Genomic DNA, 22,968 nt, shown 5'->3' with positions numbered 1-22,968 from the left:
GCCATCTATGGGGTCGCACAGAGTCGGACACAACTGAAGTGACTTAGCAGCAGCAGCAGCAATCTAGTATTGAGCAAACCTATTTGCTCCATTTTTCCAATAGCATTTGCTCACATGTCTCTGTTTGCAGTATTTCACACTTTTTCATGATTATTATATTTGTTACAGTAGTTTGAGATCAGTGATCTTTGATGTTATCCCTGAGAAAAGATTACAACTTGCTGAAGGCTCAGATGATAGTGAGCAATTTTTTGCAATGAAATATTTTCTAATTAAGGTATCTATCTTGTTTTCTTTTTTTTTTAAAGGTTTAACGCTATTGCACACCTACGAGACTACAGTACAGTGTGCGACTTTTTTATGTAGTTATTTTTGACTCACTTTATTGCAATCTTTGCTTTATTGACGTGGTCTGGAACTGAACCTGCAATGTCCAAGTCTGCCTCTATATGTTTTGTTCATACTTCAGGGACTGATAAGTCATATGCACTTAGACATTTGTTGGATGCTTCTTCAGTATCACCTCTCTCCTCTTCTTTTCCCAAAATATCTACCTCCAGGGTTTTTGGTTCTGGGAAGCCAAGGTCCACCCCCAACCATAGATATGGTTCTTGTGACCTAGACTAATCCAATTTGTGCACTATATTCTTTTTTTTGGAGAATGTGAAGACAAAGATTTTTGTTAAGACACTTTGACCCTCCTCCCTCCCAGAGCTGCTGCCAGTCATCTTGGGGCCACTCCTGATCTAAAGCAGAGGCACAACCGGTCAAAGGAAAGAAAACAGGTCTGTGGTAACCCTGTGGAGGGGCTGGATCAACCCTAGCCTGAAGTCGTCTGCCTTTAGACTTTCAGCAACACAAGCCAATTAAATTCCCTTTACTGCTAAAGCCAGTTTGGGTTTTTTATTTCTTGCAGAGGAACGCATCCTAAATTCGACAGCAGAGCCTTCTACCCATATGCTGTTGCTAAGTCGTGTCCTACGCTTTGCAATAAAAGAATACAATAACAGAGCTTGACACAAAATAGTAAAGTGACCATGTAAGCAGAGGAGAAGCAAGTAGTATATCCTTAAAGTAAGTGAAACACAATGGAAAGGTGCTTCCTATGTCAGTGCTGGGACCCTCACTTCCTCCCTAGCACCCGAGTGCCAAGGGCCAATCCAGCCATCACAGGATGGGCACATTTCTGAGCACCTTCTGGGGAACTGTTATGTGGAGAATTATCACTGTTTTTCTTTGCTAGATTTATTCTCCTCACATGAAAACAAAAGGAAGACAGAAAAATCAAGTTAAGGCTAATATTTTGATGTTAAAGAATGGATACATTAAAACATTACTCATTTACTTTGGCAGTGGGAGGCCCATGAAGATAAAAACACATAGTGAAGAAGTATTTTTATAGCAGTGCCAATTTTTTTGCATGACAGGTTATTAATACTTTCTTTCCCCGGTCAGCAGAATCGCAGAGATGCTGAAGAATAAATCACATCAGAACACTAGCTCCTACTGCCTGTAAGCTTACAACCTTAAAGAGTCATGGGAAATGTTATGACTTTATTACAATCATTTTCTGATTTCCCTGGGGAGTGGAACACTGGGCTTTCCCTCTGGTAGGGGGTGAGGGGTGGGCTGCAGAGATGGGGCTTATGGAGAAAAGAGGAAAAACAGCCTGAATACAAAACAACGTTAGCTTTCCAGAAGCCAGTGAAGTGGTGCTTGTAACCTCTGTCCTCAAAAATACAGTACCACTTCCCCACTAAGCATTCTCAAGGGGCCCCAGGACTCAGCCCAGCCAAGGACCTCTGACCCACAGCAACACATGATTCTAGGAGCTGGGCCCATGCATGCGTCTGGCAGTCACAGCCACTCGTCAGGCAGGCTTAAGGCAAACTCAGTGACTTGAATCACATTGCTTTAAAAAAACAAAAACAAAGAGCCAAAGGGAAAAAAAGTCATCAGGAGAGCCACAAGGTATTTTAAATGCAAGCCTAAAATCAAAGATTTTCACAGCCAAATGTTCCATGTTGGCATTCGATGCTTTCAGTTATGGGAAGTGAGAGCATCAGGTTCCCAACCCTAAGGCTAAATTCAAGTGTGGTTCTGAACACCCTGTGTTTCAAGGCCAAGAGTGTGTGCACACATCTAAGATGACCGTGTCGCCCAGGTTTGTAGCTAATATCTAGAACCCATTCCCTCACCAAACCATTGACCCCTCGGTCACACTTCAGGGTCCTCTCATGAGCAGTCTGAAGGTGGGAGAGGCCCCCGCACAGGAGAAGATGTGATTCTAGTGCCCCCCATGGCAGCATGCTAGCATCTGAGCTAACTTTGGCTGCAGGATGTCAGAGGAGAGTGTAGAACAATTTGGGGAAACACTTTCTAGATCTATCTCAATGCCACCTCTTTAAAGACACTTTTCCTTATTTATCACCCATTCTTCAACAATCTGCCTCCCCATCCCTTTGCTCCAGTGAATGCTGCATCCCCGAGTCCACAGGGCACCTCACACCCCTCTGTGGCACCTTAGCAGGCTGAGGACAGACTCCTCGGAGAAGACACTTGTCTCAAGCACAGTGATTTGCTTTGCGAGACCTAATTCCCGTTGGACTATTGGTTAACTGCTGCTCCCAACTTTCCCTTCCTGATCCAGCTTCCGGGGTAGGAGGAGAGCAAACACACAGAGAAGCCAGGCCACCTGCCACCTAGGGGACTGGCTGTCGCTCCAGCCCACCCCAGTCCTGTGACAAACACACGAGGCACCTCAGTGACTGATACCCACACAGGCAGTGGATGGGGAACATAGCTTCCTTACTAGAAAACAGAAACATTTAAACTTGACAAGACAGAGTACAGGCAATCCTTATTTTCTCCAGGATCTTTATTTGCAAATTCACTTACTCCTTACAATTTTGTTTGTAATCTAAAAAACTCAATACTCATAGTACTTTCGTGGTCATTTGTGGATCTGACCACAAATGACCAGACGTGGTCAGACATGCGTGTTCCCAGCTGAGCTCGGTCAAGGGCACGCTCTGCCTCCTTGTTTCAGCTCTCACACTGACAACAGTGTCCTTTTCATAGTCTGTTCAGTGCCGTGTTTTCAGTTCCATTTTGCATTTTATGCTTTTTCTTCATGATTTCACTATTTAAAATGGCCCCCAAGCATGGTATTGAAGAGCTGTCCAGTGTTCATTAAGCATGGAGGCTATGGTGTGCCTTACAGAGAAAACACGTGTTAGACAAGCCACGCTTGGCATGAGATATAGTGCTGTTGGCCATGAGATCAACATTAGTGCATCGACTATATACATATAATAAGGTGCCTTTAAACAGAAACACAACAGACAAGGTTATGTGCTGATCTATTGGTAAAAATGTGACCCGCTCACAGGACCCTAACTCTGTATTTCCTCCAGGACCACTGGTTCTGTATCCACTAAGTCCGTGTTTGTGATGAATTTATAGAACATTAACTACCATGACGAGCACTGACCATGTGTCATTTTTTGTTTTTTGTTTTTTTTCATAACATTCTCTGTCATCTAATAACTGACAGTTTATTACATTAGGTACAGCCAGCCACACTCATTTTCAAATGAAAACTTTCCATTTAAGGTAATGTTTATTAACCACCAGTGGTCAGATGCATATAAAGACAAGAGCCATCCCAGCTATATAAGAGTTATCTACTAAAAAAAAAAAAAAGTGTTTCAAACATAATCACAAATTTCATTAAAAAGAAAAAACTTTGGCTAAAAGGACCAAAACTTCAATAAAATAACCTAATCTAATTTTGGAGGCTTTCTTGTTGGCTCAGTGGTAAGGAATTCACCTGCCAATGTAGGAGACACGGGTTCAATCCTTGGGTCGGGAAGATCCCCTGGAGAAGGGAATGGCAACCCACTCCAGTAGTTTTGCCTGGGAAATCCCATGGACAGAGGAGCCTGGCGGGCTACAAGTCCATGGGGTCTCAAAAGACTTGGACATGACTGACTAAACAACAACAATCTAATTTCCAATCTGATTTCCTTGTCTTATTTATTAATATATCTAATTCACACAGTATACCCTGGCAGTCATTCAATGAGCTTTATCCAGGATGCTATGCAAGGCATTTTACATGAAATTCACATTATCACCACCTCATCTATCAATGAGAAAACCAAGCTTCAGAGAGATTTTTAAAATTGTGCCAAATCACTCAGCAAGTAAGTTGCATAATTGAGAACTGGAGCCAAACCCAAGTGCATTTGCCTCCAGAGCTCTATTCAATGAGCACAGTTGCTATACTGGGCTTGTGTCCATCCTGCCTGAGATACAAGCCACCTCCTGTGAAGTCACAGACAGGACTGGAACATCACTCAGGAAAGAGTTTTGTAAGGGGAAGACAAAGAGAGGGGCCTTGTGGTTAAGTAAGTTGGGGCAATGGAGCTTCCTCTTCACTGAAAATTCAAACAGTGTTTAATTAACTAAAACCATGGCTTTTACACGCTCAGGGGGGCTCTGTGACCAAAGGAAAACCCTGTTTATGTGTAAGCTTAGGAAGCAAGATGCTAACACTGAGAAAGAACCACAGAAGGTTCATTCCCAAGGTCAGCATACAAGGATTACATGCAACTGATGAAGCATTTGTGTCTATAATTAGTTCCATCTCTCCCCTCCTTCCAAGATTTGCAATACAGTTTTTAATTAACACAAAATGATTTTTACTTTTGAATTCATATATCAAGCTTCTGGCAAAATTTTAGTGCTGGTGAGGAGCCTGGCAGGCTACAGTCCATGGGGTCGCAAAGAGTCAGACATGACTGAGCAATTAAGCACATTTTTCTTGAAGAGTTGCATTCTGAGAGTGGCATAGACACAGATCCTGCTAGAATACAGGAATTACAGGTCTTAAACAAGAGGTGAGGTGACAGAAAAGATTGTTCAAGGATGAGTTCGCATTTGATAATAATTCACATTTACGGCAGGCGATAAAAACCCCAAAGAGCTTATAGAGTAATGGAGAGAGAAGCTTGTTAACACTGTAAGGTGGGAAGGGCCACAGAAAGGACACGGCCCCTTGGGACCACTTCAGGGGAGAGGATGGGGTTGGAAGACCCAAGCAGTGTCCTGAAGTCTGGGCTCCAGCCAAAAGAGGAAGAAACTGTGTGTTGGAGGGATGGCTTCCAAGAGGAAAAAGAGCATGACCCAGGGCAGGGAGGCATGAAAGAGCCTGCCTGGTATTCTTGAGAGAAGAGGAAGTGGTGGTGGGGAAATGAGGGATCCTCACAGCCAGGGTCCTGCCCAGAATGGAGCAATGCCAGCCCCAACCCTGCTAACAACGTGGGAAAGCAGAGAGCTGGCTGAGCCTTGGTTTCCTCAATGGCAACATGAAATGAGGTCATGCATGTGAGTACAGCATTCAAGCACATGAAAAGGATGCAAGTTAACATGTTAGCTCAGTTTCATACTTCTTAAAGAAGCCAAGAGGCTTCACTGATAGCTCAGTTGGTAAAGAATCTGCCTGCAATGCAGGAGACCCTGGTTTGATTCCTGGGTTTAGAAGATCCCCTGGTGAAGGGATAGGCTACCCACTCCAGTATTCTTGGGCTTCCCTGGTGGCTCAGCTGGTAAAGAATCTGCCTGCAACACAGGAGATCTGGGTTCAATCCCTGGGTTGGGAAGATCGCCTGGAGAAGGGAAAGGCTACCCACTCCAGTATTCTTGGGCTTCCCTGGTGGCTCAGCTGGTAAAGAATCTGCCTGCAACACAGGAGATCTGGGTTCAGTCCCTGGGTTGGGAAGATCACCTGGAGAAGGGAAAGGCTGCCCACTCCAGTATTCTGGCCTGGAGAATTCCATGAACTTTATAGTCCCTGGGGTTGCAAAGGGTCGGACACGACTGGGTGACTTTCACTCACTCACTCAAAGAAGCCAAGAGGGTGGTATTTCAGAGGCTGAAAAGCAGCACCTAATTTCTTCTTGGCAGTTTTCTTTACAACATCTTTGAAATCTAAGTGTTAAATCTCTACATTTTCCCCCTCATCAGGACTCAACAAAGCTATTTTCATTTTGGATGGGACCTATGTGATTTTCCACAGTTGGTGCATAAAAGACCATGTGGCTTTGTATGCTGAATTTTTAAGTAGCTGGTGGGAGGGCTTCTCTGGTAGATCAGCGGTAAAGAATCCACCTGCCAATGCAGGAGAGGTAAGAGAAATGGGTTCGACTGCTGGGTCGGGAAAATCCCCTGAAAGAACACATGACAATCCACTCCAGTATTCTTGCCTGGAGAATCCCATGGACAGAAGAGCCTGGCAGGCTCCAGTCCGTAGGGTCGCAGAGAATCAAACACAACTGAAGCGACTGAGCACCAACGCATGCAGGTGATGGGAAGCAGACTGCATTTTGCAAAGATGACCTCAGCTGTATCTCCCGTCGCTCACGCTCTTGCTTGGTGTGGTCCTGCCTTTCCCACCATCCCATGTCCCCTGGAATCTGAGCTTTGTCTGACCATTAGAACATGGCAGCGTGACTCTGGGGCTTCTGCCTGGGTTGTCAGCATGCATACTCTTGAGAGCTAGCTCCCTCTGGGAACCCAGCCACCACGCTGGGAGAAGCCATGTGGACATGTTCCCATTAATAGCTCCCGCTGACTGGAGGGCAGCTCTAAAAAGTCAGCCAGGTGAGTCTTCAGGTGGCTCCAGCCCCAGCCAACATCTCAGTGCCACCACATGAGAGAGACCCCCAAGCAAGAACACTCACAGAAGCATTATGTTCATTAAAAAAATGTTGTTTCAGGCTACCAAGTTTTGGGGCATTTGTTTCACAACAATGGATAGGTGGAACAGCTACTAAAAAAAATTTTTTTTTAAAAACAGATGATCCCAGAAGCTATGTGAAGAAAAGATTCAATGCACAGGGGGAGGGGACAGAAGGTGACCGGTGTCTCTGACAAGCCTAAAGGAGAGCCGGGGACAGGAGCGAGGGTGTCCGGACCATTTTGCATGCAGTTGGCCCCCCGGGGTGGGGGTGGGGCCCCACACAAACAGCCCCCTTGTTACATCAGCAGGTGCGGGCTCACTTTTCAGGTTCTCTGCTTCTCATCTTGGCAGCAAGTCGCCCTCTTTCAAGGGAAGTGTTACATCATTTACGAGGGACCTCTGTGCCAAAACCCCAAACCGATGACAACAAAACCCAAAGATCACACTAAAATGCCTCTGCAGATTTCTGGCTGAGCTGTACTCATCCCCAACGTACTTTTCCCAGTCTCTCTGGGGAAGCAGGACGTCCCCTCTGGGAAATGCACAAGACCCAAAGTCTCCAGCCACTCAGTCGTGTCCGACTATTCGCGATCCCATGGACTCCTCTGTCACCAGGCTCCTCTGTCCATGGGATTCTCCAGGCAAGAATATTTGAGTGGGTAGCCATCCCTTCTCCATGGGATCTTCCTGACCCAGGGATCAAAACTGGGTTTCCCACATTGCAGGCAGATTCTTTACCAGCTGAGCCACCAGGGAATTGCCAAACTCTCCAGCAAGACCCAGTAAACATATGGCTACAAATCTCCATCCTGAGTGATGCAGACGCCCAGGACCTACCCCTAGGGACATCACCTGTAGCAGTCTCTGGTGATGAGGAAGCACTTGGTCCTCATTCAGTGGAAACTTCCCCTTCCGTCCCAACCCACTGGCTGTGCAGACTTCAGCAGATGATGACCCAGTATAGGAACCTGGTACTTCAGCACCAAGTCTGAGTTCCTGAACGCTTCCGTGCTGCAGCCCACACTTGGAACTGCTCTCTTTCTGCCTTTCGAGAAGCTATGTGTGACAGGAAGAGAAACCACTTTTTTTTTTTTTACAAAGAAACAAAGTTGGTTATTTATTACTATTATTATTATTAAAAACAAAAAACCCTCCAAAAATTATTTTGAACTGCTGCCATGGGTCAGTTAAAAAGTCATATGATCTAGAGAACAAGAGTTCCCCCACCAGTGAGCAAACAGAGCAGGTTGCCAGGACACGGAAGGGGAGAAGCAGTTTGCCAAGAGGATAAACAGCAGCATGTCACCCTGGGAACCAGGACAACATGTGAGTCAGGAGTGAGCTGCAAAATGGAAGTGCTGCCTAAGGGTACGCTGGGAGCTACACGCTGGGCAAGGGAGCTCAGACCAGAGACAGACCCCTTGGAGGGAGCATCCTCCCAGAAGATAGGACACAGAGAAGTCACCTATGAGAACGGGGCAAGACCCAGGACCTAAGGGAGGGCAGACAAGGGTCTGGCTTCCCACACAAGTGTGGGGCTGCCAGTGGGTCAAAGAAACCAAATACACAGAGTATCAGGTGGCTGGAGCAGCCTCCTTATAATTAAGGAACTAGCAAACCAGAGCTGGTGAGGACCCAGAAATAAGGAAGATGAGAAAGAGAACAGCAGGTATCTCTGTTAACTTGATGTGTCCCCAGGATACCTCTTTGGAGGGGGAAGGTCTGAGCTCCACCTAGAAGATCATTTCCCAAAGTGGGCTCTCTGAAGCTTATGTTTGGGATTAGCAGATGCAAACTAGGATACACAGGAAGGATAAAAACAAGGTCCTACATTTAGCACGGGGAGCTATATTCAATATCCCGTGATAAACCATAATGGAAAAGATTTATGAAAGAGAATGTATACATATATGTATAATTGAGTCACTCTGCTATACAACAGAAGTTAACACAATATTGTAAGTCAATCATTAAAAAAAAATTTTTTTTAAAGAGGGTACTCTTTTTAAAATTTTTTTCATGGAGAAAGTTTCATGGCAAAGCACATTTAGGGAAAATCGGGTAAACAGAGACAAAACAGGCCTCTATATGGAGAACTCACCAGACCCCACCCTCTGTCTCCAAGGGGGCATGGAATTCAGTGTTTTAGCAGGTTGGAGGGTGTTGTTAACCATATTTTTTTTTTTTTTCCTTGGTTGTGAAATCCAGTTTTCTTGGGAGAGTTTGCTTTGGTCTTCTCTTCCAGTTAATAGTTATATTCTTAAGAGCTGGGACTGAGTCTGCAGACAGCAGTTCCCTTTCCTTTTGAACCCAGAGCTGCATTTAGAGGTGTTTCCTAAGGCATGATGCTGCTCACAGGCCTGGGGGAGCTGAGTGCAGAGCTTGATGGAGGTGTTCACAGAGATTCAGATCCTTTCGGGGCTCTGGCCCATTAGAAGGGTGGGGGATCCACTTTGTCAGGCCTGGAAGAGGAGGCCACCCGCCACCCTGGGCCTGGGGCTCCCCGCCTCCTCCTGGCTGCTGGTCTGGGCTGCTCCCAGGGGGCAGGCAGATGCACAGTGGTCTTCATCCTGATAGACGCCTGGCACCACCAGAGACTAGCAGGGAATCTGGTGTTTCCCTTTTCTTTCAGATGGTCAGTTGGGTTGGGTATTTTCCGTGGCAACTGAGAACAGGCTGAGGAGGTGTGGAGAGTGGGAGCCGAGGCAGAACACAGGGATATCTGCTTTATGATGACTCCAGATGAGCTCTGGGGTCCTTGCTGCCACCATGGACCATGAGCACCACCCCTGAGAAGAGTGTGGTGGTGGGAAGGAGGCCTCAAAGAGTCCTGAATGGCCTTCCTCAGCACTTGATTTGCAGGAGCCTAGAGAAAACCATCTTGTTCTGGGAGCCGCCCTTCGGTTTGCATTACTCATTGCCATACCTAATCATTTGGCCTGATTCAGATCCAGTCTGTGACTTAAGGAACCTACAACCCACGGGGATTTACAAGACTTTATAAGTTAATATTTCTATATGAAAGAGCTGTGAGTACTGCGTGATGAAGTATGCCAAGCAGGTGACATCCTGCTGGAGCTGAGGGCTGGGGGAGACTTCATCCACTCTGCTCAGCACCACCCCTGGTACCGAACTCAGGGCTGGGCAGAGAGCAAACTTGGAGCCTGATGACTGTTTGCTTGTTTCTTTTAACTTTTTCTTTATATGGGAGTATAGCAGGGCCTCCAATTAACAGGGTTCCCCAGGTGGCTCAGTGGTAAAGAATCCACCTGCCAATGCAGAAGCTGTAAGAGACGTGGGTTTGATCCTGGGTCAGGAAGGTCCCCTGGAGGAGGAAATGGCAACCCACTCCATTCTTCTTGCCTGGATAATCCCATGGACAGAGGAGCCTGGCGGGGTACAGTCCATGGGGTCACAAAGAGTTGAACATGACTGAAGTGACTGAGCATGCACGCACACAGGCACAGACAATTAACAATGTTATGACAGTCTCAGGTGGGCAGCAAAGGGACTCAGTCATACATATACATGTAACCATTCTCCCCTAAACTCCCGTCCCATCCAAGCTGCCACATAACATTGAGTAGAGTAGGTCCTTGTTGGTTATCTGTTTTAAATATAGCAGTGTGAACATGTCAATCCCAAACTCCCTAACCATCCCTTCCCCCATTCTCCCTACCTGGCAACCATAAATTTATTCTCTAAGTCTGTGAGTCTGTATCTGTTTTGTAAATAAGTTCATTTGTATCATTTCATTTAAAGTGAAAAGGAAAAAGGAAAGAAGAAAATGAGTATTGGAAAAGTATCATTTAATTACAATCTAAATGATGCTCCAATGGACCAGACAAAACAAACAACACTCCAAATGTTCTTCCCAAACAGTAAATCCCTCCAGGATTGCCCTGTCAGTCCAGTTTTATGGAGAATCAAATGCCTTTACAAAGAGAAGGTGTCACGTCAGGAGCAACTCGCACATTTAATCAACGGTGACCATGTCAGGGGACTGGAGATTGGGGCCTCTTGCCCCAGACAGCCAGAGTTGCAGGAGACCCTCAGGATATCCCATTGAGGCTCAGAGAGGTCTGTCCCTTGTTTAGTCACTCCAACCTCAGCAAGCTACTCCCCAGGCCAATCCTATTATTTGATCCTCCAGACTGTGTCATGCAAAACCCTCCAGCTACTACTGGGCTCAAGGTAACTGGGCCATAAAGTACGATCTATTCTCAACTCAGCAAGCAGCTCTTGGGGAAAAGGCTGAAAAAGGGAGCAGAAGGTTCATATATCTTCACAGGGAGACAGAAGTCAAGGAGCTGAGTTGAAGTTCCTCATGCCTCAGCCAAAGAGAAAGGCAGATTCCTTCCAAATGCTGAGCTTCTAGATGAGGGAACAAGCTCAAGGTAACGAGAAAGGACCAGTTTGGCCATCTGATGGGTACAGGTTGTAATTGTGCAAACACTACATTGAATTGCGTAGATTAAATGTCGTTTATAGAAACTGTGGGATGACCCCCACCACCCTCCACCATGCAGTCTGCTCAGTTCTGGAGTATTCCAGGTGCTGAACAAATATGCCTGACTAGCTTCATGTCTTCCCTCTCAGTTTAGCTAGAAATACTATTTGCCTATGTGTTTTCATGAGCAGGTTTGGGACCCTCTGTCCTGCTTTGAGAATCAGCTCTGTCTTATCCCAGGAAGTCAGGTCTGTAACTGGTAAAGAGTTTGGACTTGAGTGACCTGCAAGAAATTCAAATACGCTGTCATGATGTGGCTCTTAGTGCAGCCATAGATGGATGTGCTGTAGAGACACTGCTCACGGGCCTGTCCGGCTCTGGAGACTGAGTACAAACTGGGGCAGCGGCTTCTTGAGGGTTTGCCTTCTTTGGGGCAGCCAGTGGTTATCTGGCCGTCAGCCTAGCCTGGAGGAGTCCTTTCACAGTGCTCTTGGCCAAGCCCTCTCCCATGGGGTCTACAGATCTGTCACCTTGGCTCTGAGTCAGGAGGGGACTCACCTCCCAGAGGAAGTCTGGGGAGAGGAGAAAACAAGTAGAGGACCGAGGGGGTCACTTCAGGCCAGGCAAGGATAGGCTGGCAGGGAAATTCACTGCTGGAGTTACCCAGAAAGAGAGCCACACAGATAAAACTGAAAGATGATAAGTTAGAGAGAAACCAGAGCTGCCGGGAAGGCTAAGTATTCCCTCAGTGGAAGCAGAACTCTCTGGAAGCCTGCCATGTGGGCCGACCTCACCCCGGAGCCCCGAACCAGAGCAAACACAAAGCTTATCACTGGAGGCTGGGAGGGCTGTAAACACCCTGCTGGGAGCCCGGACACACGGATGACGTTACCTCTCCTAGGAAGGGAGACTTCTGAGGAGCAGGTGTCACTTATCAGGTCTTAGGTCAAACATTAAAGAAAATGAAAACTAATTCACACTTCACATTCATGAACATGATGCTTCCTGAAGCAGGGGCTTCAAACCCCACAGCCGTTTTGTGACGTCTCTTCCCAAGAAAACTTGGAACCTGCATTCAGAGGGATCTTGCCTGGAAAATCCCATGGACAGAGGAGCCTGGTGGGCTGCAGTCCATGGGGTCGCTAAGAGTCAGACACGACTGAGCGACTTCACTTTCACTTTTCATTTTCGTGCATTGGAGAAGGAAATGGCAACCCGCTCCAGTGTTCTTGCCTGGAGAATCCCAGGGACAGTGCAGCCGGTGGGCTGCCGTCTATGGGGTCGCACAGAGTCAGACACGACTGAAGCGACTTAGCAGCAGCAGCAGAGTGAGCATGCACAGGGGGCTTGAGAAGCTTTGTCTGCTGGAAACCTAACTTTCTAGCAGGCAAGGGGGTGGGGGAGGGGGCATTGTGGGCTGACCTCTGGAACAGCCCCTGTAAGAGGAGCTAGTGAGAAAACCTCCCCCCACTTCCTCATCTGCAGTGGGGGCACTGAGGGTCTGTGTAACCCCCACCCTGCCCCACCGATGGCCTTGGACTATGCAGAGCTGAGTGAGGCTGTCAGAACTCCTCCCCTGAGGGTCTTCACTGTTTTGCCACTTGGATCAAAAGCCAGTACTTATTTGCGGTAACAAGGAGACACCTGGGCCAGGCTATTTCGTTGAAAGATCCACAACTTGCAGGCAGGTAATGAGGCACAGAGGAAACACGACTATAGGCCTGGAGCAGCGAACAATCCAACAGGAGTAAACACACCCAAGACCCCTAGGCAGGTGCACCAGAGGTTACATGCGACACTCCGGGCCACCTGCTTAGGCCACTTCCAGTCGAGGGACTGACTTCTGGGGGTTCAAGAACAGGTCAAGAAGAGAGGGTAGCTGGATTCAGGTGTGGCTGGGTGGCCTCGTGGTGACAGTGAACTCTAAAAAGCTGTAGCTGTGTACTCCGAAGCCCAGTACACAGTTTGGAATGGACTTTCCATTTAACAGGCAAGTGAATGGCACAGAAGTAGAATCTGTTTTTCCAGCTACTCTGATCTGTTAGGCGTCTATGAAAGATACATCACTAGCTATGTTTAGAACCACAAAGAATTAAAACTAGAAGAATCAGCTTATAGAGTCTGAATTTTAATCCTCTTCATAGTGATCTACCAATATATTAGCTTGTAGAATGTTGTTTACATCACACGTGTATAGGATTCTTCCTGAAGATTAACACTATTGAGTGCCAAGAGCACAACATGGTACATTCAGTAAAATTCTGGAATTAATAATATGTTGATCCAATCACCTGATGGGTCACCCTAAATTTATGTGCTGACCATTTAACCATTTAGATCGCTTCCACTGACCTTCTGGACATGGAAAAACTGTTGGTGCAATATTTAAAAATATCACACACTATGTTTCATCATTTGCTTTAAGAATTTCGTGGCCCTGGGCAGTCCATGTGCATTTACTTTCCTCCACTGTTTACTAGGCTTCAGCCTTGTGCTAGGTCCTAACTGGCCCACCTGCTTTAGAAACTGTCAAAGGGATAATCAGTGTATTTGATCATGTACATTCATTCGAAAAGCAGAGGTATATTATAGTTCTCATAGGGCTATTGACACTCCTTGGAATTCACCCAGTCTCCTTGAGGCCAAGTGCTGTTCCCAAGCAGTTGCTTTTAGGCTATAACTTTAGGTGAAATTCCCTAATCAAAGCACAACCTAAAGATTTTTAAAACATGAATTGTTCATAGTCATTAATCAACTTGTAATCGGCCCATGAAAGGTCAATGCAATTTGCAAACTCCAGGAAGTGAGATTTCTAAAAAAGGGAAAATGAGAAGGCAAGGCTTATAAGTTCATTTGTATACAACAGGAACCCTAAAAGAACTTAAGATTTGGAAAAAAATCCTTCAACATCTAACAGAAGATGGATAGAAAAGGGCTAAAGATGGCTGATTAGAATTGATGGTATAACAGACATGTAGGAAACAAAATTAATTCTCTTGTGCTTTCATTTTTTTCATATGAGGCCAGTTGTCTTCCCTTAGAGAAGACTGGGGAAATGGTACTAAAGTGTAACCAAAGCTTGAGTTTAGAAAAGACACGATAAAAGACTGCCTGGCTAGACAATAAAAAAATAAAAAAATAAAAATTCAAATCTACAGGAAAGTTAAACCTCAGTGTGGCAGAAGCAATCTCAAATCACTGCTGGTAACCTTGGACAAATTATAAGGAGTGATACTGGATTGATATTCAAAAGATGACCAAATTGGATCTCTCTCTAAGATCAATTACCTTGTTATTAGTACAGAGCAAACATTGAGAATCAACTATTGATCTGAGGAATTAAAAATAGCAAATAAAAAACAGCATAATCAGCTAGAACTTTCCCACTGTCCCAACTGCATTATAAAATCAGCAAAAATGGGAAATGATATAGACAAAAAAATGTTTTGATTTTAGCAGGGCCTCTGACATAATTTTTCATGATATTTTTGTAGATGAAATGGTGAATCACCATGTGGTGGATTTTGGCAGGCCATAAGACTCTCGAGTTTAGCGCTGTTCTAGACAAGATATTTTTCAGTGTATCAGATGAAGGCATATTTACCACATTTTAAAATAACACAGAAAGTAATGGCAGTATTTACTGACAGAATCTAGAATCTACATTATCCCAACTGGCTTAATAATAAAATTCATAAGAGAAATACATAGAAATCCCCATAGTTAGGTTCAAGGAAATCAAGCTTACAGGATAGCAGTTCATATAGAAAACAGATGATGGTTCTATCTGACCACACATGGCACAAGCACAGTGTAACCTCACTGCCCACCCCATGCACGTGGTCCCAATGTGCCAAAGGGGTGCAGTGCTCCTGCTCTCAGCATGAATCTGTGCCCCATGTTGGGCACTTGCCCTTGGTAGGAAAGATGCTGGCAGAGTAGGTGGCAGTCAGGGGAGGACCATGACAATAGGGAGGTTTTGCTTCTGGGCATGAGAACTGTCAGTGTTTGAAAGCTTGTCAAGAGGAATCAGGCCATCTGCCAGCAATGAGTGGGAGGCTTGACCATGGTCTCTTAAATTCCTTCCAACCTTAAGATGCTCTGTTTCTAGAGTTGCAGAGATCAAGGCACTGCACTCCTCACTTAACTGAAAGAAAACATATTACTGAGTACAGTTGAAATGCTATGATGCTATTTTTTCTTCACGAATTTTCTGAATCTCTGTTATACTAATGATCTTCCCAGACTGAAACTCAAAATAAATTCCATATTGCCATCAACTTCTCTCAACTCTATCTGGAAACTTATGCATCTGTACTTTAAACTTAATTCTCCAAAATGACAGAGTATTAATAATCTGAGTGGAAATGCACTGTGGGAAGGAAAGACAGGTCAGCCAGGAGGCAGCTGACCCCACTCTCCCATCCAGCAACAGTGGGAATGCTGATCCTTTAGTACCTTTCCTGAGCCTTAGCATGGTCATTTTGGAAATTAAACACACACACACACACATACACATACACAACCGAGATTAACAATGCATAACTTATAGGGCTGCTGTAAGACTCAAAAGAAGTAAAAAGATGTGACTGTGTTTTACAGAGTCCATACTATTACACAAATATAATGCTAATAATTGGAAATGTTTAAGTGATATCAGAGCTGGGAACAAAATCCCTGTGTCTATGTCCAAAGATCCCTAATAAGTTCAAGTCAGTCTCTAAGAGGGAATGACAAAAAAGGGGAAAGAATTCTTTTAAGCAGGATTTAGAAACAGCGCATTGAAGTCTTCCAAAATGAAAACTTAAATATCTAGACAGATAAATCTGCATGACATCATGTATCTCGAACTTTGGGAAGAGAGGGCCTAGTTTTGAATCCTGGCTTTGCCACTTCCTAACTGTGTGAAAAGAGCATAAAGGCAAACAGAGGATTTATACTTTAATGAAAACAAAAATTTATGTTACCCTTCACATTTCTTGCAGTTAGCAAAAACACATACTAATGTAGGTCTTTCATAAAAGCTAAGTGGCATAAAGTGAACTTTTGGAAAGCAGGGGTATGCTTCACTTCATGTTATTTCAGCTTAGGAGGTTTCATAGGAATGCTGTACTTCCATACAGATGAAAAACCTGTGCTATTATAGTATATGGTTGCTTAAAACCATCACATCTCTTAGACTAGTATCAAGGCTCATATATCACCTTATTAGAGAAATAAGAGAGGAATTATTTATGCAAGTTTTTTTCCCCACCCTGTTCTGGAAAAGCCATCTTGAACATGGGCTGCTGAGTGAATCCCCCATGAAGACGGCTGGCTTCAGAACACTTTGGGACATGAGGATGGTACTAACCAATTGGACTCAGGAAATACTAAAATATTCAGGGTGAAGAGAAGGAAAGCATAAGAACAAAAATGGCCAATTTTCACATTTTGGGTCCCTAACTAATATCATTCTGATGTCTTTCTGGTCTCATGTCTGCAGGAATGACTAGATGGTCAAATTCTGTGAAACAACCTCATCCTGGAATGATTATAGGTCCATCTCTTGGACAGCCATGGAGGAAAGACTCTCAGGCTGTTTGAGACTGTTTCTAACTCAAGTTTACCTGAGTTCAAAGAAGCCTCAAATGTCTCAAGCTAACATTGTGACTTTGATCATTTAAGACCAATATTTATCATGCACAAGAAAAATAACATTTTCTAAAGCACAGACAAAGCATTAAAGCAAAATTAAGTCTAGGAAGGGAGTAGAGAAAGATCTGGTCTTGTTTTTGCTTCCATTATTAATAACATAAATGTGAAATATAATCATCGACCTGCCATGAAGACAGGGAACACAGGGAACACAGGAAAACTTCAGGCCTGGGATCCAGCTATAACATTATCCCTGTCAATCTGACAGCGAAGAACTCGGCAACCAGTAGCTACTAAAATAGTGGCCCCAACCTATTTGGCTGGGGAGTTCTAAAGAAGAGCAAAGAGAGATAAGAAAGCCTTCATCAGTGATCAATGCAAAGAAATTGAGGAAAACAATAGAATGGGAAAGACTAGAAATCTCTTCAAGAAAATTAGAGATACCATCTTTACCATGTAAAGATGGGCACAGTAAAGGACAGAAATGGTATGGACATAACAGAAGCAGAAGATATTAAGAAGAGGTGGCAAGAATATACAGAAGAACTATATAAAAAAGATCCTCATGACTGAGATAACCACGATGGTGTGAACACCCACTTGGAGCCAGACATCCTGGAATGCGAAGTCAAGTGGGCCTTAGAAAGCATCCCTACCAACAAAGCTAGTGGAGGTGATGGAATTCCAGTTGAGCTATTTCAAATCCTGAAAGATAATGCTGTGAAAGTGCCACACTTAATATGTCAGCAAATTTGGAAAACTCAGCAGTGGCCATAGGACTAGAAAAGGTCAGTTTCATTCCAATCCCAAAGAAAGGCAATGCCAAAGAATGCTCAAACTACTGCACAATTGCACTCATCTCACATGCTAGCAAAGTAATGCTGAAAATTCTCCAAGCCAGGCTTCAACAGTACGTGAACCATAAAATTCCAGATATTCAAGCTGGATTTAGAAAGGGCAGAGGAACCAGAGATCAAATTGCCAACATCCACTGGATCATTGAAAAAGCAAGAGAGTTCCAGAAAAACATCTGCTGCTGCTGCTGCTGCTAAGTCGCTTCAGTCATGTCCGACTCTGTGACCCCATGGACGGCACCCCATGCGGCTCCCCCGTCCATGGGATTTTCCAGGCAAGAGTACTGGAGTGGGTTGCCATTGCTTTCTCCGAGAAAAACATCTACTTCTGCTTTTTAAATATGCCAAAGCCTTTGACAATGTGGATCACAACAAACTGTGGAAAATTCTTCAAGAGATGGGAATACCAGACCACCTGACCTGCCTCCTGAGAAATCTGTATGCAAGTCAAGAAGCAACAGTTAGAACTGGACATGGAACAACAGACTGGTTCCATATCGGGAAAGGAGTATGTCAAGGCTATATATTGTCGCCCTGCTTATTTAACTTATATGCAGAGTATATCATGAGAAATGCCGGGCTGGATGAAGCACAGGCTGGAATCAAGATTGCCGGGAGAAATAGCAATAACCTCAGATATGCAGATGACACCACCCTTATGGCAGAAAGAGAAGAAGAACTAAAGAGCCTCTTGATGAAAGTGAAAGAGGACAGTGAAAAAGTTGGCTTAAAACTCAACATTCAGAAAACTAAGATCATGGCATCTGGTCCCATCACTTCATGGCAAATAGATGGGGAAACAATGGAAACAGTGAGAGACTTTATTTTTGTGGGCTCCAAAATCACAGCAGATGGAGACTGCAGCTTGCTCCTTGGAAGAAAAGGTATGACCAATCTAGACAGCATATTAAAAAGCAGAGACATTACTTTGCCAACAAAGGTCCGTCTAGTCAAAGCTATGGTTTTTCTAGTAGTTGTGTGTAAATGTGAGAGTTGGACTATAAAGAAAGCTGAGCGCTGAAGAATTGATGTTTTTGAACTGTGGTGTTGGAAAAGACTCTTGAGAGTCCCTTGGACTTCAAGGAGATCAAACCAGTCAATCCTAAAGGAAATTAATCCTGAATATTCATTGGAAGGACTGATGCTGAAGCTGAAACTCCAATACTTTGGCCACCTGATGTGAAGAACTGACTCATTGGAAAAGACCCTGATGCTGGGAAGGATTGAAGGCAGGAGGAGAAGGGGACTACAGAGGATGAGATGGTTGGATGGCATCACCAACACAATGGACATGAGTTTGAGTAAGCTCTGGGAGTTGGTGATGGACAGAGAAGCCTGGCGTGCTGCAGTCTATGGGGTCGCAGAGTCAGACAGGACTGAGTGACTGAACTGAACCTTTTTGACACCAGGGACTGGTTTCATGGAAGGCAATTTTTCCACGGGCTAGGGGGAGAAGAGGGATGGTTTTGGGGTGATTTTCATAAGGAGTGTGCACCATAGAGCTCTCACATGCACAGTTCACAGTAGGGTTTGCACTCCTACGAGAATCTAATGCAGCCATGGATCTGACACAAGATAGGACTCTGGTGGTAATGTGAGTTATGGAGCAGCTGTTAATACAGATGAAGCTTTGTTTGCTCACCTCCTGCTGTGCAGGCTGATTCCTAACAGGCCACTGACCAGTACCAATTTGTGGCCTGGTGGTTGGGGACCTCTGTACTAGAACATATCATGTGCTTTTGAATCTATGTTTTTGGGTCTGTCTACAAGTCCATGAACCTTACACGGTGAGGGAGAAGAGAGAGTTCCAACCCTGTTAGGACACCTCATTTTCCTCCTCTCAGCAAATGTTTGTTGAATGGGTGGATGTATTAATTTGTTTAGCCTTGGGTCCTTGGAATTCCAAGCTTCTCTTGTTAGTTTTTGATTCACTGACCAAATTAACAGAAATGTTAGTTAGATGAATTTCATTGCTAGGCCCATGGAATATGATAAAGACATATGTAAACAAACTAAAGATGACTTTTAGCATGCTGAATTAACTTTAAAAATGCTGGGTGTCATGTCACTGTGTAACCCACTGGGTAACTGGGTGTCATGTCAGTGGAAGAGTTAATATTAGTGGTTCAGGGCAAAGCAAACAGAACTGAACTTTGCACTAATTCCAGAATTCTAACCTCTAACAGAGGTTAACCTGTGTTAAACAAACATACTTAGAATACAATTTCACATAAGAAAAGCTTTAAAAACTTACAACCTAACTATATTAAGTTTGATTCAATTTACATTTATCTATTTAACTACTATCTATTAAGTACTATCTATTTAAGTGTCAATTAATTTGTTCAGAGATGTATCCAATAGTTTTTTCTTACAGTAAGTGAATTAGAAATATGTAATCTGGTATATTTATAGGTATAAATAAATATGTGATCTTCCTAGTTAGGACATAAAATAAAATTAAGTTTTAGGCAATTAAATTAAAATATGATTTATTTAAGACAGAACTATAATACAATATAAAATACAACAATTTCCAACAGAAATATAACACAAGTCGCAAATGCAAACCCCATGTACAATTCTGTGAGTAGCTACAAAAAGAAACAGGTAAAAGTAACTTTAATAATATATTTTATTTATCCCAACATATATCTCAAATATTAGTTTCAACATGTGATCAAGAATTAAAAACTATTATGATTTATTTCACCCTTTTTTGGGTTCTCGAGCCCCAGTGCGTGTTTGATACCCACAGCACACCTCCACTGGGACTGCCACAGTCTGAGTACTCTATGGGCACAAGTGGCTCATGGCTGTTGTGTCACACAGCACAGCTTCAGGCTAATTTCATAGCCATAACATAAAATAGGGCTATAGCGTGATTATTTTATTTATAGAAGGAAGGTGGAAAGGATACTTGTGAAGTCCCTGGGAGGTGAATCACTGCTAATTTAGTACATTAAACATTAGAAGATAAAAAATACTACCACTGACAATACTAACGTTGTTAGTATATAGTTAGTAATACTAACAATACTATCACTGTTCTATTATTAGAACAATAATAGAGATGAAAATTCTCCTGGAAACCCAGACTATGTATTCTCGATATTCTTCTTAAAATTATATGAATACATTTCAATTCTTCATTTATGTGCCCTAAAATAGTCTTCTTTGTAAGTATACTCTGCTGTTGGGAGTTTGGGAGTCAACTGGACAATCTATATGCTTTAACCAACTTTTTTGCATTTAAAGGCATTTCCTAAGTCTCTGTATAGCTTTCTCTAGCAAATTCCTGCTACCACAAACCACTGGTTGGTATAGACCATCTTATGGTTCAAAAACGGCAAACATCAAGATGTCTATGTAGCATACTAATGAGGCTACAAAAACACATCCAGCCCCAGTGAGAAGCACAAAGATTTTGACTCAGCTAACTTCAAAAGTTTGACCCTATTTCGTAAATTGATTTTGCATACAATCTTGTTTATTTCAGTCATCCCCTTCTTCTACCCAAAGACTAAAGTGGAGAAAAAAGAGCAGTGATGGACACGGAAAAGTGGTAGATGAACCACAAGTTTCCAAGGAGGCCAAAGCATGTCTATGGTGGAAGGGGTGGGCAGGTCAGTGGGCGAGGTGCTGTGAGAAGTGTGTGTGCTCAGTCACTCAGTTGTGTACAACTCTGCGACCCCATGGACTAGAGCCTGCCAGGCTCCTCTGTCATAGGATTATCCAGGCAAGAATACTAAGGTTGGTTGCATTGTACTACTCCAGGGGATCTTCTCAACCCAGGGATCAAACCCGCATCTCTTGTATCTCTCCCATTGGCAGGTGAATTCTCTAATACTGTGACACCTGGGAAGCTGCCTGGAAATGGATATACTGGTAGAGTCTCTGGTGATACTGTGGAGCTGAGAAAAGGATACCAGAAACAAGGAGGTCAAGGAAGTAGGAAGCAGGTAAGGTTTCTGTCATCCACAGGGAGGTTAAAGCTGTTGACAGGATGGGGAAGAGTGGAAGGGATGTCTGCAAGCCCAGATTCTCACTGCTCACTGACATCTGCCCTCTTCATGCACGTTTCTTAAACACAGGGCTGATTTATTTCTTCTCTTGTGAGAGATCACGGTACTGATATCCATTATTTCCCCTTGCTTAGGAAACTCACAAGAATTAACACGCCTATCATGTGGAGTCACTAAATATTTAGTGCGCCTATCAGATGGTAAGTTTATGTTGAGAAAAACTGGGGTCTCTGCCTGAATTCCAGGTAATTGTTACTTTCATTCATTCATTCATTCATTCACTCATCAAACAATTCTTGAGCACTGTGTTGGGCACAGTATGGTGGGGTTTTTTCCTCCCTCAGTTCAGTTCAGTCGCTTAGTCGTGTCCGACTCTGCGACCCCATGAACTGCAGCATGCCAGGCCTCCCTGTCCATCACCAACTCCCAGAGTTCACTCAAACCCATGTCCATCGAGTCGGTGATGCCATCCAGCCATCTCATCCTCTGCCCCCAATCCCTCCCAGCATCAGAGTCTTTTCCAATGAGTCAACTCTTCGCATGAAGTGGCCTAAGTACTGGAGTTTCAGCTTCAGCATCATTCCTTCCAAAGAACACCCAGGACCGATCTCTAAAATATCACAAAAAGGGGGAGTCTGTAACAATTAAATGTTAATTTTTCCTTGCCTGACTGAGAATTACGATCTCTAGGGATCTTGCCTCTGTTTACTATTCCTTTGCTTCCTCCCTTCTCCCTATTAAATAATAGGAAGATAAATGTCATGCTATTTTAAAAGTGGCCAACTCCACTAATGACCTAAAGACCCAGGGAGGAGCTACTTCTTGGCAGACGTGAACACACTCCATTGCTCCTGTGGCTCTGATCACCAACATTCAGGGTCCTTTGCAGCACAGGGGCCCCGCCAGAAGTAGGGACGGCTGGCAAAGTGTGATCATGGTAGAAAGAGAAGCTTCATGATTATGGACACACATGGCAGAAGCAACTGGAGTAGAGCATCAAGTCTCAACAAACTTGCTGGCCACTCCTGACCACATTTTTAAGGACTCATCAGTCCAGTCCATTATACTGAAGAGCAGTGAAGATGGTCACTGACTGTCAACCGCTACTGGGCCCCAAAAGGCTACGGTCCCAGAGACTCTAGAGATTAATGTTTTTCTACTATTGTTTTCACAACACATCTACTCTTTTAACTCATTTTACCCTTCGTGTGTGTGTGATTGAAAAGTTTTCTTTTTTTTTTTTTTTTACTTTGTATT

At 44.0% G+C, this 22,968-nt stretch overlaps 1 protein-coding gene across 2 annotated transcripts in view; it reads right to left on the bottom strand.

Annotated features, from left to right (window-relative positions):
- Nucleotides 1-22,968, bottom strand: part of DAPK1 (death associated protein kinase 1) — a 210,994-nt gene that overhangs the window by 100,786 nt on the left and 87,240 nt on the right. The gene's annotated exons all lie outside the window — the stretch shown is intronic.

Source organism: Bubalus kerabau, chromosome 4, assembly GCF_029407905.1.
Source record: "Bubalus kerabau isolate K-KA32 ecotype Philippines breed swamp buffalo chromosome 4, PCC_UOA_SB_1v2, whole genome shotgun sequence".
Taxonomy (NCBI): Eukaryota; Metazoa; Chordata; class Mammalia; order Artiodactyla; family Bovidae; genus Bubalus; species Bubalus kerabau.
Note: the sequence above shows the minus strand (reverse complement) of the source record. Positions and strands in the feature narration are given on the sequence as shown.